Source organism: Gallus gallus, chromosome Z (genome assembly GCF_016699485.2).
Source record: "Gallus gallus isolate bGalGal1 chromosome Z, bGalGal1.mat.broiler.GRCg7b, whole genome shotgun sequence".
Classification (NCBI taxonomy): Eukaryota; Metazoa; Chordata; class Aves; order Galliformes; family Phasianidae; genus Gallus; species Gallus gallus.
In genome coordinates this window covers 58,897,688-58,915,419 of record NC_052572.1, presented here as the reverse complement: position 1 = coordinate 58,915,419, position 17,732 = coordinate 58,897,688, and the positions used below count along the sequence as shown (strand labels likewise).

General features: G+C 40.8%; 1 protein-coding gene and 1 long non-coding RNA gene across 6 annotated transcripts in view; one reads left to right on the top strand and one right to left on the bottom strand.

Moving 5' to 3' along the window:
- Window positions 1–6,772, bottom strand: part of FAM172A (family with sequence similarity 172 member A) — a 263,961-nt gene extending 257,189 nt beyond the window's left edge. For 4 of the 5 annotated variants that reach the window (XR_006932328.1, XR_006932329.1, NM_001006574.2 and 1 more), the window contains exon 1: window positions 6,663–6,772. The gene's annotated coding sequence lies outside the window, so the exon portion shown is untranslated. Of the gene's footprint in view, window positions 1–5,183 lie in introns of all 5 variants that reach the window. The other variant, XM_040655503.2, reaches the window with a different exon arrangement.
- LOC121108265 lies at window positions 6,763–12,689 on the top strand. Its single transcript, XR_005842675.2, has 3 exons — window positions 6,763–8,411; window positions 10,790–10,866; window positions 11,409–12,689. It is a non-coding gene; the product is annotated as an uncharacterized LOC121108265 (long non-coding RNA).
- Window positions 12,690–17,732: the final 5,043 nt, after the last annotated feature.

The following is a 17,732-nucleotide window of genomic DNA, read 5'->3' as shown; positions in this document are numbered from 1 at the left end:
GTCTGTGTCTATTTCTAAGTTGCTGACAACTAGAAATTACATCTTAAGATATAAAGCACAAGCAAGGATGCTAGCTGAAGATTTGAAATCTCACATGGCATGATGGTTACACATCTGCTGCATCTTGCTGGAAATAAAGTTTCGTTATCACAGTGGACTTAAGACCAAGTGACATAACCTGGAGCTCTCATGCTGCCATTATCAGAACACGTTTAAAATTTCTAAAAAAAAAATTGAGGACAACTTCTTATGCTGAGAAATGTTAAATCCAACCCAAGAGAAAGCTGTGTTCGACTTCATCTGGACATAACAAGTACCCCACTGTGTCACAGAGAACAAATGCAGAACAAAGACAGTTCCTGCCCCCAGGACTCAGAATCAAAGGTCCATATTCCCAAACACATTTTTGCAAAACGACTTAAGCAGTCCCACCCCCTACCCATGCTACCACCTCAACTGTGCTGACAGAACTGTTTGTAGCAATGCACCATGAGCCAACTCAGGGAATCAGATCTGAGTAAAAACCAGAACAGGGAGCTGTTCAGAGTGAAAACTTCCTTTATTTCTTTTTATCCCCTCCTTTTTTTTTCTTCTTTCAATTATCAACTTCCAGATTCAGTTCATTATCTGGTAAAACTGAGGGAGGGGGACAGAAAATGGCAGGAAATTGTAACTGCTCTATGACAACTTTTTAAGCTGGTTTGAACATGGGCAAGTAGAAAGCACAGACAGCCAAAGCAAAAAGAAAAACAAAACAAACAAACAAACAAAAAAAAAACCAACAAAAAAGATGCTATCACTTTGGTAATCAGTAATTCCTTTTAAATTTCAAATTTTCTTGCTCCTAAATGTAAGCATTTAAATTAAAATAAGAAAATGCCTCCATTATTTCTTGACTCACTGACTACAGTGTATCAAATATGAGTCCGCAATACAAACAGCTTTGTTGATTTTGATGTCTCTACTTGCTCTAAAACCTTTCTCGCTGGCTGGATGTGGACAGCTACATTAATATGGTCTCAGAAGTTGGGAGATGAACATCAGCTTCAAATGTGTTGGATAGAGGCAACATCCGAATATTCCAAAGTTTGATCCAGGTGAGTCCCACAGATGTTCACAGAGGAACAGAAAGTACACTATATGCAAGTTTGTCAGGACTTGAACCAATATGAGGCTGAAGGTGTCAGGTTCCTGGATCGCATCATTGCCAGTGATGAGATGCAACACCGACAAAGCAGAAGCCTCAAACTTCCAGAGGCAGGTCACAGAAAAAGACAACATTTCTCTTGCAGCACAGTAACCTCTGGCCCCACACCAGCTTTAAGATGGTGGAGGTGGAACTTACTGTCCATCTTGGCTGGATCATCCTACCACACCCACCATATAGTCTGGATTCGGTGCCTTTTGACATCCATTTGTTTGGGCCAATGAAAGATGGAGTGCACAGGCACAGTGCATCTTCCTAGCTACAGCACTGTCATAGCAGTTGTGAAACAGTGGGTCACCTCTGCTGATGCAGATTTTCATGAGCACAGCATGCAGAGTCTAGTTTATTGCTGGCGAAAATGCAAAGCTAGTGGTAGTGACTGTTGCAAAACAGCATTTTATAGCTGAAAACTTGCTCTATCAAATAGTGTTAATGTGCTCTTTATATCTGTTGTAGTTTCCCTAGAAATAAAGAGCTAGCATTACTTTCAGAGCAACCTATGTACAGTGCAGGTCTCCAGTATCCCTTTCACTGCCAAATCTTCCTGTTAATATACATCTGTTTTAAAAAAATATCTCCAGTTTTGTTTTTAACTATGGTGACGGTTTCTACTTAAATCTGATCCTCTTAATCAATACCAACAAGTATGTTCCGGAAGCAGGATGAATTACAGGCTTATTGTTGGAAACAAACAAACAAAAAGCTAGATGCTGCCAAATATGTTTGCCTATACTCAGGACAAGGAAGAAAAAAAAGCAAAGAATGAATATGGCTTCGCACCATTCTCAGTTAAACAGGAAGACTGAGATTTGCATGGAATATATGCTAATGGTGCAATACATAAATATGATATTTACTCAAATGTGAATTTCAAGTCTTTGTGAATCCAGGCTCACAGAAGTTTGAGAGAAGCTACAACCACGTTATCTGTTGCATTTGATCTTCGACATAACATTCAAGCCAGCTTGGAGTGTACCTGGTACACTGACAACACAGTCAATCAGAATCATCCTGTCCATCTTCTCAGACAAGCAGTCATTACTTAAAAAAAAACAGGATAGTTTTCCTTCCAGCACAGAGGTTATATGACAGTTGCAAAGTACAACAGAACTGCTAGCTTCTAGCATATATCAGAAATAAAACAAGAATGATGTCTACTATGCCTTCTTCCTAAGACAACCCTTCCCCCCAAAAAACCCAAACCTTCAAGCAACAAGAAAAACACGAGAACCCATTTCTCCTATGTCCCATCAGCAGCTTTTGTCATGCATAAAGATGACATGAAGAAAGCTCCGTATGTAAGCAGAATAACACAGTGCAGCTGAAAAGTCCAGAGAATTCAAAACGAAATATCTGAGAACATTTAATTGTAAACAGAAAATGGCAAATTTATGAAGCTTATATACAGACAAATCCAGACAAGCCTTCTTAGGGAATCATTCACAATTTCCAAAGCTACTTATTAAATTTCAGATTTCTTATCTACATGCCTAGGAGTAGTTAAGAATAATCAAGATTTATTTCAAAACAGTTAAAAACGTCTTGTATTTTGTCAAAAAAACCACACAACTTTTTAGCTCAAGCTTGAAATTAGCAGTAAACAGAAAAACTTCCTATGAACAACTGATGATAAACAACAAAAAACATGCAAAAACTCTAACAGTGTAATGTGATGGATCTTAAACAAACAAGCATCAAGAAATAAGCACTTTAACATTTAGTATTGCTGGTGCTTCAGGTACGGGCCTGCTTTCAGTCAATGCAAGAATTGCTTATCTGCAGTCCAAGTGACTATGTGCATAGACAACTTCAACTGGAACCTGCATTTCTCCTTCTACAGATATGACAAAGAAGTATTTTTTTTCCTTTGCCAGTCAGAAAAGAGCCCCCCTATTTGCTAACAGAAAAGTTTCCTAAATTTACTCCAGTAGTAAATATACATTGATTTGTGTAATAATAGAATTTTTGAGAGAATACTTACTTCATGTAAGTATTAAAAATCACAAATTACAACATTAAAATGTCAATACAGTAGGGTTAACACAGACTGCTCCCTTTCTATATCTGCTGGGCAACAGGAAGCTGAAAGACTTAGAAACCAAAGTGACTACAGAGCAGATGCACCTAAAATTAGCTTGATCAGCTCTACGTAGTGCATTTTCTCTCTGCTGGATACCAGCTCAAGAGAATATTCGTAGTAGTACCGAGGTTTCAACAAGCAGGACCTTAATATGGCTGAAATCCTCTCCAGGACAGTGCAACAAGAGTAGAAGCAGTGATATAACAACAGCACCAGCCCATAAAGCAGGACACCACTCTTCTTCCTTCTCCCAGCCCCTCCTACATCCTCCAAGATGAAGGCACCCAACAGTGCTTGAGAGCAAGCAGATGCAACTGGAAAGCAGCATTTTATTTGTGAAGTTCTGTGTTTGCTAGATTTGCTTCCTGACCTTCTTCACTCCATCAAAAAAGTAAAATAAAATAAAAAAATAAAAATAAAAATCATATCAATATATATGATGCACATTCTAACCACACTGCTTTAAAACACTGAAAAACATCCATGCAAGATAACCATTTTCAACAGATTAAATTCTACTGCAAGAATCTCACCGAGTACAAATCTGTGAAACTGATCTAAAAACTATGTAGAAATACATACAATCACAGTTACAAAGAGAAACACCTCTCGAAAGATGGAATAAAAATCATAGGGCAGCATTAAGTTTTGTAAGCAGATGTCTTCATGCCCACTGCTAAACTATTTGTTTCAATGAGTGGAAAAAAAAATTTAAAAGATATGCATTCATCCTTTGCATGCATACTTTACTTCAAAGAATTCCAGGAATCTATTGTAAACGTAAAAAAAAAACCCACAGTCACCACAGCACATTGCTCGCCAAAGGAACAGCGGGTCAAATTCAAAGTACCAGCAATAGATTCGTATTCAGAACTTTTTCTATAGAGACCAGAATGGACAAAACCTCCAAAACCTCGGAGCTGTGTCTTCAAGGGTAAAAAAAAAAAAGCAACACAAAACTACATAGGTTGTGAACTTAAAGATTGAAAGCCCAAAACATAACACCCTACTGAGTAATTAGAAGAAGCAGCTTTCCCAAACATTAGCTAACTATGAGACAAAAGAAAGCCCAGTAAAGAGTCAACTAACAGATTAACATATAGTCCTAATTGGCCACAACCACTGAAAAGACAATCTGAAGAAAAAAGGCAAAACCCAGACTCTGGTGAGAAAGCTGCAATAATTAAAGGTATTTCAGTAAGGCAGCCAGCACTCGCAGCATGCACTTTGCTTCTGAAACGATGATGTCCATCTGCCTCCAGCTGCTTGGTACCGCTGGCCTGCTGGAAGTTTTCATCTTGTTCCTAAGCCTACCAGCACCTGCTAACCTACTTCAGACAGAAAGTGTCAGGCCAGATAAGCACTATAAATATCACACCCATGTTAACCCACTGTGTTAGGGCAGGGGCACGTCAGGGAGCAAGGGGGGACAAGGGGACATACTGCTGCCACTGGGTAACTGCAGCAGTATTGCCCCAGGCTGCCCAACAGACCACCAGAGTCGTAAAGCTACGATTTTCACTGTACATTACAGCATATTAACCTTCTCTTACATGATTACAGAATACTTAATTGTAATATTCTCCTGGCTTTCTCTAACAAACACAATCAGACAGTTTTGCTGTGGGTAGCACAAGTTGCATCCTCTTTTGCTTACACTCTTATCAAGAGCTGCAAGAAAACATTAGTGAGTACAAGGTCTCCACCTTTCTCTTATTGTGAGGGCAAATACTGACACAACCCTTCTCTAGCAGTATTATTCTGTGTTACCAAATCACTGCGCAGTTGAGATCAGTGACACTGAGCCATCTTCCAGCTGCTCTTGTTTTTCTAACACATATCTCACCAACCAAGTGCATTGTGCCCAAGGCCTTTTAGGTGTTTACTCAAACATACCTCCTTATCCAAAAACATTTCAGGGAAATGCAGTAAGGTTTATGCTGCTCTTTTTGAGGACGTCCATTTGGCTTATGTGGGACTGAGCAGCTGGGCCCATGCAGCACTGTGGTTAAGAGTTAATTAAGGAGGAGTTAAGAAAGGCAAGGAGGGAAGCCAACATTTCAACAGGTACTGTATGCATTTGTTGAGATGTGTAACAGCACATCTTTTGTAACAACAAACTCTGAGTTACCTAACTGACAAACCAAAACTTAGCAACGGTGATCTTTTAAAATAATAACTACCCTAAGTTTCATAGTCATAAAGGTTGGAAAAGATCATTTAGTTCATCCCCAACCCAACTTCACCATGCCCACTGACCACATCCCTCAGCGCCATAACCACAAGTTTCTTGAACATCTCCAGGGATGGTGACTCCACCACCTCCCTGGGCAGCCTGTGCCACTGCACCACTACTCCTTCAGTGAAGAAAGTTTTTCAAATATCCAACCCAAATCTCTCCTGGAGCAACTCGAGGCCATTCCATCCCATCCTATCACCACTACCCTGGAGAATAGGCCAACGTCCACCGCATCATAAACTCCTGTCAGGTCACTGGAAATGGCAATGAGGTCTCCCCTGAGCCTCCTCTTCCCCATGCTGAACAATCTCAGCTCCCTCAGCCACTCCCCGTAAGACCCCTCACAGCTTCTCTGCCTTTCTCTGAACACGCTCCAGGGTGTCAATGTCTTTCTTTTAGTGAGGGGCCCAAAACTGCACACAGTCTTTGAGGGGCGGCCTTGCCAGTGCCAAGTATGGAAAAGTCTGTACAACTCAGAAATGACAAAGACTTGATGAAGGTTCCCAAGGTGCTCAGCCAACTCTATGAAACCTCCATCCAGAAAGAAGTTCTCAGCCTCACATTGCCAGGAGAGCAAAGCCCTGAGCGGCAGTGACCACTTGCACCTGGCTTTGCAGTAGGTCCGAAGACATGAGTTCACCTGGGGACTTCCTCCAGTTGGTGACTGCAAGGAAAACTTGCAAAAGGAACGACAGAAAGCTGCTGTAAAGAGGGAGAGCACCAAATACCAGAAGCTTGCAGTAACGGTTATGATCGTGCATTCTGGACAAAAACACGCCCCGTGCGGCGTGGCAAGGGCCCGTTCCGGGCTGCCGCAGCCCGCTCCCGGGGACCAGCCCGGTAGCGGCGGGCCGGCTGAGCAGCGTACCCGGGCTGCTCGGGGCGGGTGCTGCACCCGCCCGCTGCCAGCGGCGTCCCACGGCCGCACGCCGCGCCATGGAAGTACGGGCAGCCCGACCGCCGCGGCCGCTCCCGCCCTCCACCGCGCGGCGGTCCGGCAGCCCAGGCCCGGCGGCCCACGCGTTAGACAGGGGCCCAATCCTCCCGTCGGCGTGGCGGCCCCGTGAGGCCGGCGTCGGCGGGGCCGAGGCCGCTCGCGCCCCCTCCCGCCCCCGGGGCCGGGCCGCAGCACGTACCTGGCGCCCGTCTCTGGCGGGGCGGGGCGGGGCAGGCGCGGCGCCGTCAGCGGGAGGTGCGCGCTACCACCGCCGCGCGCGCCGCCCGCTCCGCACCTCCTTCCCGCTCCGCTTCCGGCATCTGCGCGCCGTGACGTCAGCACCAGGGGGCGCGGCGGGAAAGGCGGAAGTGGAGCGGCAGCGGGGGTCTGGGGGGGGTCTGAGCGTCGGGCGGGTGTGGGGTGTGCCCTGCAGGAGGCTCTTTGCGTTCCATCCCGCCGCCTTTAAGCGCGAACTGTGGCGTGGAGTTAAGTAAATGCCCTGTGCTTGGGCCTTTCCGCATATTCTTCCACGCTACAGATATAGGGCCACAGAATATCTCGAGTTGAAAGGGACCCTCAGGGATCATGGATAACCACTAGGCATTTCCAGCACCCTTGGTGTGGCTAAGCCAGGTACCCCTCTCTACCTTGCTACCCCAGGCCTATTAGGTTAGATATTAGGGTGAAGTTTCTCACAAAGAGGGTGGTGACACACGGGAACAGGCTGCCCAAGGAGGTTGTGGATGCCCCATCCCTGGAGGCATTCAAGGCCAGGCTGGATGTGGCTTTGGGCAGCCTGGTTTAGTGGTTGGTGACCCTGCACATAGCAGGGGGTTGAAACTCCATGATCGTTGTGGTCCTTTTCAACCCGGGCCATTCTGTGATTCAGGCTGAGAGAGCTGGGGTTGTTCAGGCTGGAGAAAGCTCCAGGGAGACCTGAGAGCAGCCTTTCAGCGCTGAAATGGGGACTGCAAGAAGGAAGGGGACAGGCTCTTTGGCAGGGTCTGCTGGGATAGGACAAGGATGTCAGTGGTTTGGGGTCAGTTCAGCCTGGTTCTGTGACTAAATGGGGAAGGGGAACCCATGGATCCACATCCCAGGAGAGGGGGGAAAAGGTAAAAGGTAGGGAGATTGTTCTAAGAGCAAAACAGTGGCAGTGAGCTGAGGGAGAAGACTAATTTACTAAATATGATATTGAAATGAAAATTAACACAATATAATACAATATAGTTGGAATTGAAGCTAGTAAATCAGATAAAATGAGTCTCCAAAACTGAAGGCCTTACGCTAATGCTGAAGGTGAGACAGCTAGGGAGCACACACCTCAGAGATGAGCAGTAAAAGAATGGGGCAATGTTGTGACTCGTGGGCAGTTTTATCTTTCACGCTAAACAGAAAACAGAAACAGAACAGCAAGTCTTGAGTGAGATGTAGTTCTTCTTTTCTTCTGAGAAATGTATACCCGAAACTATCAACAGTCTACAGAACTGCAGTATGACCTCCCAGTGTAGTACATGATGTTATGTGAAGTGCTGATAACAAAAACAAAAACAAAAACAAAAAAAATCATAAAACCATGACTAAGGAGAAGTGATTTCAAACTAAAAGAGAGATTATTTATATTGTATGTAAGGAAGAAGGTTTTTACAGTCAAGGTGGTGAGAGATTGGCACAGGTTACCCAGAGAGCTGGTGGAAATCCCATTGCTGGACATACTCAAGGCCAGACTGGATGGGGCTCTGAGCACCTGATGGAGCTTTAGGTGTTCAATGCAGGGGAATTGGACTAGATGACCTTTAATGGTCTCTTCCTACTCAAATGATTCTATGATACTGTGATTCTATAATACAGTATGAAATATTCCTTCTGCCATCTAATGGAGTCACCAGTCTTGGAGATGGTCTTGCCACCAAAATCCAGGAATGAAACTTGCCAACCTGAAGGACAGGTTAGAAATTTGTCATTACTTTATTGCAGTACTGGGTGCATGAGGGATCGCTCCTAGCGTGCATGCACATGAGCTGAAGCACATAGATTATATACCTCCAACAAATATGAATATTTGTACAATTTCCATGAAGTGCCTATCTATTCTGAGAATTGCTATACATATTAAAATCTAATAGTACACATGCACTGCGTTAATAGGGGGTTCTTGCAAGCGGTCATTGGTGGTCATAGGGTTCCACTGGGAGATGCTGTCCAGCCAAAAAGTTGTGTGCTAAGTAGCTCAGGTCCCATATTTGGTCAAGAAATCTTTTATGTAAAATCAGCTGCTGACTAAGTTTCTAATTATCTCTTCACCTTGTTATGGTGCCTATATTATCAGCTCTAGCAGAGTACAGTATATCTCCCCACAGCTTATGGAATGTTGAGACTTTGCTTTTAGGCTCCAGATGTCCTGCTTATCTGGGATAAAACAACTATATACAGAATGTGAGTTTGCTGAAGAACCTGAATTAATTGCTGCAGACTCTGAATTTATTGCCAGGTATCACAGAGGTGCCTTCCAAACTCAGCTATTTTGTGTTCCTATATGTTTCTGTGAAAAGCTTTCCTGATCTGGTCAAATTACTGCCATCTACTGAAATTTATGCAGATACTGGGGGGATACTAAGTTTCACCCTCTAATGATCATGTCCAATGGTTAATTAGATTGGTAGCTTTGTCTTAAAAGAAGGTTAAATTACTTAAGCAGAACTTTCTCTGAAGTGGTGTTGGCTATGGCCAGTGACTGTACTGTGATTCAGATTTCTCAGTAGCTCCCAGAATAATCTTCTCCATACCAGGAGGCAGCAAAAGCCTAAGCTTAAAGGCACTTTTCAGGTAGGAGATAAATGAGTAGGAGCACTCCTCAGGGACTGGGATGAGTTTTTGGACATAATAAGTACAATATACTCACTAATGAGATAAAGACAAGAATTTGATACGCACCCATGAAATTTGAAGATGACACTAAGCTGAAAGATACTATGAATAATGATCTTGACTAGAATGACATAAATGAGCTGAAATGTAACAATATAAAGTACAAAATTGGTAACCGAAAGAACAGTAAACCTTTGCTATAAACTCATCAGTTAGAGTAAATGAGGAAGAAAGAGTTCTTTCTTAGGAGCATTGTGATAATTTGAAGACTTCTTGAGACCTGATTTCTGTGTTTTGCCATGGAAGCTAAGCCAAGAATGAGATTGTCACAGATCTGAAGCAGAGAGGCATTTTTCTGTTTTTCTGGTATGAACTATATGTCTGTCATATGTTCACCTGGATTTGATCCCTAGAGGAGTCCTTTCTGTGCCATGCCTGTACTTTTCCCTTCTAAAATATAAATAATAAAACAAAGGACAGAGACTGTATTCCTTACCCATGAAACAATTAGGAAATCGAATTTGAAAGCAAGAGAGGGAGTTTCAAAGAGAAAAAGTGTCAGCTACTAGTCATATGAAATAGCAGTGACACTGCACTGAAAACAGCGCAGAAGAAAAAAAAAAAACAAGCTCAGGAACAAGACCTAGAGAAAAGTCCCTAAACTAATAATGACTTGGAAGCAAGGGGCCTGGATGCATTGGGAAGGTGAAATGAGCAGGCTGGCCAAGTGATAAAGGAGACACAGGCATGGGTGAGTGGCTCTGTGAACGTCTGTCTTCAGATGAGATGAAAATTACTATTTTCACAGAGGGCTGCACTCTGCATAACAGAACATGAAATTTTCAGTGCTGTCAGGAAAATACATTTAAAAAAAACGAGGCAAAAACGTGACTCAAAAGAATTGTATTGAACATGGGATAAGTTATTTTAAGGCTTCATCATCATATCTAAAGAGGAGCACACCAGGGGAACCAAATATTTGTAGTGTCTATGACAAGTGATCATGGTCTGAAGACAGTTCTTATTACAGTAACATAAATACTGCTTTAACAAGGCTTATTTCAAGTGGCTGAAAAAAAATGTCAAGTCTCATCAACTCAAGAAGTTGAATAGAAAACCTGAATGAAAATATTATGAATGAAAACACTTTGAACCCCAAAACGTGAATTTCTGCTGTTCGATACTGTAGCTCAGCAGAAGCTGGGAAGAACCTCTTGAGGTGATAAATATCAAAGCATAATAAACAGACAAAAAGGAAATTTCATAATATATACCAAGGGAAACTAGGAATTATTTGAAACTGACATGAGGCAAATCAAAGCATAAAAGAGATAAACCTGAAAAATGCAGTATTTTTCTTCACATTCTCTGCAGTGCATTCTTTATGGTATGTTCTTTGTTGTCATAGATTTTTACATGTTTCCATTAACTTTATTTATATTTTTTGCCTTTTAAAAGCTGTTTTAAAACTCCAGCTGGTACAAAGACACCGAAACGTAAAGCAAGATAGGACAAGAAATTTGGAATGACAGAAGGTGCCTTGTCTTTTTTTTTCTATTTTTTTTATACCACCCGCTCACAATTAAGACTTTATCGCCTCCAGATGACACACAGAAGGTGGGCAGGATTTTAGAAGCAGCTGATAGATGATTGTGGCAAGTAGGATGTCTGATTTTAATAGCTAACCTTCAATGCAACATTCTTAAGCAATTGTTAAATCCTCCCGTGGTTCAGTGCTGGTAGAACACCATGGACATACCTACATTTCGTCTTTCAGCATCTCATAATGGTAGGTATTAATGTCTTCACTTCTCTGTGAGAGAATTGTAGGTTAAGAGCACTATAAACCTCACAAGCATGATTAGCAGGAGGAGCACCCAAGACTGATCTCTTATTTTAAATGGGCTTGATTTACATCTTCAATAAATCTGAAGTGGTCTGTTTATACCACTTGACCTTTGACCTGAATCCTGGAATCGAAGAATATGATCCAGTTTAGGAATTCTTTGCTAGGACGAAAAGATATAAAGGGTATCAAGGGAGTGGAGAATCACGTTGTATCTCTGCTCTGTTGTAGTGACCACCTACTGACACACGCACTGCGAAAATCACAGCATACTGTTTGAAAACAAGCAGTGTCTTTGCAGAGGAGGCCTCACCACCAGCAGCTTCAGCCCAGCTCCTGTCAAGACTACAGATCTGGAAAAGATACCATTTTGTAATATGAAAAATTGAACTTTTTTTTGTCAGCAACAGCTGCTATTTCTGAGGTTCAGGAAAAAATAAATCTAGTTGTTGCATTTAAGAATAGGAAGTTTTTTTTCTTTTTTTCTGGGGAAAAGTTATTCTATATGATAATTCCTCCTGAAACTAAGTCCAAGAGAAAAGAAGAAAAAAATATCTCTTTGTAATACGCTTTTTATTTTCTATTCATTCATTCTTAAGGTCTGAAATTGATGGAATGGGCTTTTTGTGTACCATATATAATACACAAATAAAGAAAAATAAAAATATGTTAATTTTCCTCAGAAATACGAGGCGTTATCTTTTGAGAAACACTTTTCACAAGAATTAAATTAGAAACTTGACAAAAATACTGTGACATACTGAAAACTCATGAAAAAAAAACATTGTTCTTGAGTGCTCTGCAAGGCTGAAAACATCTCTTCCTTTTGGCCAGAAAGTTCTCTTTCTTTAAGTGTAAATTCTTATTCTGCTTGTTGTTTACACCCTGAATCTGTTTCTATGTCTTATTCCTGGATAAATTATTTTGGTTCCTGCTATTGTGCCAGAAGTATGATACACAAATACTCTCAAATTTGTCTTCAGCAGTTTTTGTGAAAACTCAAACATACATAAATCTGTCGTGACATTCACTCTTATTCTTCATTATATGTTCTCGAGAGTTGTTACAGTCTGTTATGTCTTTCTTCACTTACTGCTTTTGCATTTGCTATAACGATTAAGGATATGTGATCTATATTTCAAGTTCCCACTCCTAGTTCTTTGGTCCCATACATAGTTGTTCAAAAAACTGCCAGGCTGATATGAAAGCTTTTGGTGGAATGAAACAAAGACTTAAAGCAAGTCTCTTGAAAGCACTTTGTGTTCTGATATTTACTCTGTAGATATATGGGCTTGTGGTTTAAAGCTTGCAAAGTTATTTCACTGTTGTTACATGTGCAAACAATTTAATTGTACTTTGAATACTGAAATATTACATCTCAATATATGATTGCATGATTTATTTTTGCAAGGTGCTTAGCTTGCCTATAATTTTTCTGCTCCAAACTATCAATCCTGTTACTCCACAAATGGTTTTAAAATAAATTATGCATGTCAGAGCAGATGACTGCTCCAGGGTATTATATAACTTTTTTTAAAAAAATTGTACAACTGTCATCTAAACAGTTTGTCTACACATAATGTAGAAAAGAAAATACATGTACCTTTTCTGTTATGTAGCATAAGTGTACCTTTTTACACTCAAGTCAGAAGAAATGAGATCCCTAAAAATCTCACTATTAGCATTAGTGTATCACAGCACTTTACATTCTTCTGTTGCTCTCAATTCATAGAAGGAATACTCAGGTTATCAGGGAGAGATATGACAAAACTGAACTCATAAATCATGTTAATAATAGACCATTTTAGTAGAGCTATCTAGACTGAATTAGTTCATATACTGCATATTGGCACAATAGGCACTTTTTACGAAGACTAAACTCACAAGTACTTCTATTGCTATAACTAACAGTGATTTTATTAATGACCACACTGCTTCAGCAGATTGTAACCATCATGTATCGACCAATCATCAGCCCATATTGAAAAAAAAACAAAATAGCAACAAAGGCAGTTGAACTAACATAACAATATATATTCATAATAAACAAACAATCTCCTCCTCTTCCTCTCCTGCTCTCTAAACAAAAACGCACCAACTCTTATAAAACAATTAAATAGATCTCACCTTCATGCTTCTGGGACTGGAGGTCAGCTCAAATGTCAAGGAATGTAGGGTACAATGAAAAAGCTTTAACTAAAATGTCTCACTGCTGACTGCTATCTTCTGTGTACACACCCTATGCTTTCTGAGACAGTCTCTTTCTGTACGTTTCATAAAGTATGCTAAGTATGGTGTGGTCATACCCTTCAGGAGCCAGCAGGAGCTGTTGTAAAACTGACATCTTAGCCAAAACTGGAGGATGGGAAGGGAAGGGAAAGGGAGAGAAGAATAGGAAAAGGAAGGGATCATGGAACAGATTGTTTTCATACACAAATCCAAGAACTGTACCAAAACTACACAGTAGTTTTCAAAACATTAAAAATTAAAACATCCTCTAACTGTCTACCTTGGAAGTATCTGTGCTTTGACAGTAAGTGCTGGTAGAAGTAGTGTTTCTCAATAAAGTTGAGCAGGATCCTGGATAGATGTTAGAAATAAGTCAACTTCATTCTGCTTACGTTTGAAAGAAGAGGAGCCCTGATGATTCATGCACTATGTTTAAGTTACCTTAATGCTACTACCTTGGTTAAACTGTCCATGAAAAAAGTGTTGGGCATGTATGAAATTTGGGAACTTTGACTGGAGCAGGGGAGCTAGAATCTGGAGAACTGTTGTTGTTTGAAGGTATTTGATCCATCTGTCTCTAAAGAAACACTTGCTGAGCACATGTTGAGACATAAATTTCCTGAAGTTAATACATACCTGCACCCAGGATTTCTGCCAAGATTATTTAATTCCCAAAGCCACATCTGGCTTACTGTAGAAAGCAATCTCTTTGCTAGCCCATACATCAACTGCTGATTCATCCTCTTTCCACCCAAGTCTTCATTTCATACTCAAGAGGGAAAGAATAATCTTAATCTACATAGTAAAACCCATTTAAGTCATGTTTATTAAATAGCATTGAAGATACCTATGAAGTGTGCAGAACACAAGCAAACAATTCCATACAGGTGCTGTTTCTGGAATATACAGAGAAATGAAATTCCAAATTAAAATTACTACTGCATTTGTTGTATGGTAATGTTGCAGGTGGCTGGTTTGAATTTTATGTTTATTAAATCGTTGGTTCTCTAAGTCTCAATATCAGGCATAAACTTCATGAAGATAGGTGTTAGACAGCTGGGAAAACAGACTAATTATGGATTTCCAAATGTAAATTAAAGTTTAATTTAGAGTTTAATTTATGTGAATTTAAAGGACAGAAAACCTAGGGCAGGATACATTAGTTCTAGTTCAAACAAACAAACAAACATACAATCCTCACAAACCATGGACAGATAGCTTTCATTATTCCAGGTAATTGCGGCTTAGAACAGTGGAAAAGCATAGATACTACAAAATGCATGTGAACTACTAGGAATAGGAGGAACACTAGGAGCAGACCTAAACCTCAAATAAGTACCTGGATAGAACCTATGCTCCTTTAATTCTCTATGACAGTTAATCTAGAAAATGAGTGACTTGTCCATGTATAAAAGTGCCATATGTACCTACATTCTATAACAGGGAGGTGACCCAGCCTCTCTACTCTGCGCTGGTGAGACCTCACCTGGAGTACTGCATCCAGATGGGGAGTCATCAGTATAGGAGAGACACAGACCTGTTGGAGGACCACAAAAATGACTCAAGGGATGGAACACTTTCCCTATGAGGATAGGCTGAGGGAGCTGGGGCTGTTCAGCCTGGAGATGAGAAGGCTGTGAGGAGACCTGAGAGCAGCCTTTCAGTATCTGACGGAAACTATAAGAAGGAAGGGGACAGACTCTTTAGCAGGATCTGCTGTGACAGAAGGGGAAATGGTTTCAATAAAAAGAGGGGAGATTTATATTGGTTATAAGGAAGAAGGTTTTTAAAATAAGGTGAGGAACTGGAACTCAAAGTCAGGCTGGATGGGTCTCTGACCAACATGATCAAGCTGTAGGTATCCCTGTTCATTGCAGGATGCTTGGACTAGGTGACTTTTAGTGGTCTCTTCCAGCTCAAACGATTCTATGATTCCATGATTCTCAGTTATAACAAGCATTAACCACTAAGTTTTCCAACTTGAAAGACAATATTGAGGTGAAAAACAAAACAGGGTGAAGATGATGCATGAAGAAGTTGTTTTTTTATGGTGACTAAATGTTTAAAAGTAAATATATATATATATATATTTTTGCATATGAGAAACAGATTATGTTTATTATGAAAAAGCAAGTTACTTAGATATTAAGTAGTTACAAATTTCCCTGAATTGCATATGTAGCCAAATTTCTATTCTCTAGTGAATTCATATATGGACAAAGTATGTATTATGATCAAGTCATTAACAATTTTCTTAAAGAACACACTTGGGTCCATTGGTAACTATAAAGCAGAAGTTATATTCTGTGAGTGAAAGCTAGATCTCCAACAGTGATTTTAACTATATATAGAGAGAGAGAGAGCTGAAGAGGTATTTTTCTAAAATGGTAGATTTTTAAAATAAAACAACGTTATGTGCTGTTGCTGCACGTCTCCACTGTGAATCAAATTTGAAACATGAAGTTTTCATGGCAGATCAAGCACTGCTCTTTGAGCTACTCACTGGAAAAGATCATACCTGCTAAATGTGATCATTATATTCACGATTTTCAGTAGGAAATGTTATAAAAGATCTACTCAGTATTGTAAATTATTTGCTGTGATAGGCTGATGGGCTTGAGGGTAGGAGGGTTTGCAGAGGATCTGGATAGGCTGGACTGATGGACAGTCAGTCACACACTGTTGAACACAGCTGTGTGCCAGGTCCTGCATTTGGGTCATAGCAACCCAATGCAATGCTATAGTCTTGGGGAAGAGTGGCTGGAACCTTGCCTGGCAGAAAAAGGAACTGGAGGTAGGTGCTGGTTGACAGTAAGTTGAAAATGAGCCAGCGATGTCCCCAAGTGCCCAAAAAGGCACCCTGGGCTGCATCTGCTCTGGTGAGCATGCATCTGGAATATCATGTTCAGCTGGAAGTGTTTAAGACATGTGTGGATGTGTCATAAAGGGTTTTAGTGTTGGGATTTTGAAAGTGAGGTTGATGTTTGGACTTGGTGACCTTGAATGTCTTTTCTGATCTAGATGATATTATGACGCTCAGAGATGGTTGCTACTAGCCTACTAGCAGCTCAAGTTGTCATGGATCTAAAGGGTACAACCTGGTAGTTACCAAATTTGCACTAGCTGGTGCAAATTGGCTTCCTGTCAGCCAGGGATAGCTGTCTATATAAAACCTTAATTCAGATGACTAATTTATACCATTAATAATTGGCAATTTACAGCTCTTCCTGAGAATGTTGCTACAGAAATTCTTTTGCAGGAAAGAACAGGAAAGGACAGGTAATTGTTTGCGTGTTTCCATGCTTTTCAGCATGGTTTTTGTCAGCATTGTAGAACTGTTTCACTTGCTGTAATCATAGCTAACTACCTGTTCTCAAATGCTTTTGCTAGGGAGAAAGGTAGTGATGAGGAATCTGGTTCTTATGAAGCTTTCTACTGGTGGTTATTACAAGACGCTTGCTGACACCCAAATTGCTCAGAACCTTGTATGTTTTTCCCATAACCATTGCCTTCTAACATCGGTCAGTTTAGTCTGTTTCCCAAGTTTTGCAGTCCAGTGATAGAGGAAAAAGCAAAAGGCCTACTTCCCAGGCCTTAACACTTATCTGCTTTAGAGCTGCTGCTTCCACTTATGCCACTGATTGCCACACAGATGGCTAGTACAGGGAAACAGCTCCCAGCAGCCAGGACCTACTCAAGATCCATATGCTTGCTTAAAATTCCTCCCGTTACCACCAAGTTACTCTCTCATTTCAAGCATAACAAGGTAATAGGTCTATGTTCACAGACTTTCAACTATTGCTGTGGAAGTTGGAATACTGTCTTTCTCTAAAAATGATTGCACATATTTTTGAGGCGTTCCATGAAATAATCTTATATCAGATTATAATTGATATTGTCATGTAGACGAGATTTGTTAGTATTTTGCTAAAAACACCTATCTGAGAAGAAAATGGAATATATCTGTATGAGGAGACTAATTGGAAGAAGCCAGGCCTCATGCCTACCTTGCTCTGCTGGAAGGATGTAGAGATGAAGTAGAACATATTTCTAGAACACATGACTTTGTTGCCTGGGGTGTTTTCAAAACCCTGCTGCCAGAATAAAGCACTGTCTATGGGAAACTGTCATGACAGCAGTCATTAGAAGGCAGGACTATGTCTTAATGTTTTTAATTTTCCAAAAATCTCTCCTTCTCATCAGTCTTCCTAGAGTTTGCTACTGTCAGTGCTATCTCAGCTTTGACCTGTTACTAATTTTGTTGACCACCTTTGAGAAGTAGCAAGATGTTAAGGTTTGGAGCATCCTGAACAGGACACTGAACAA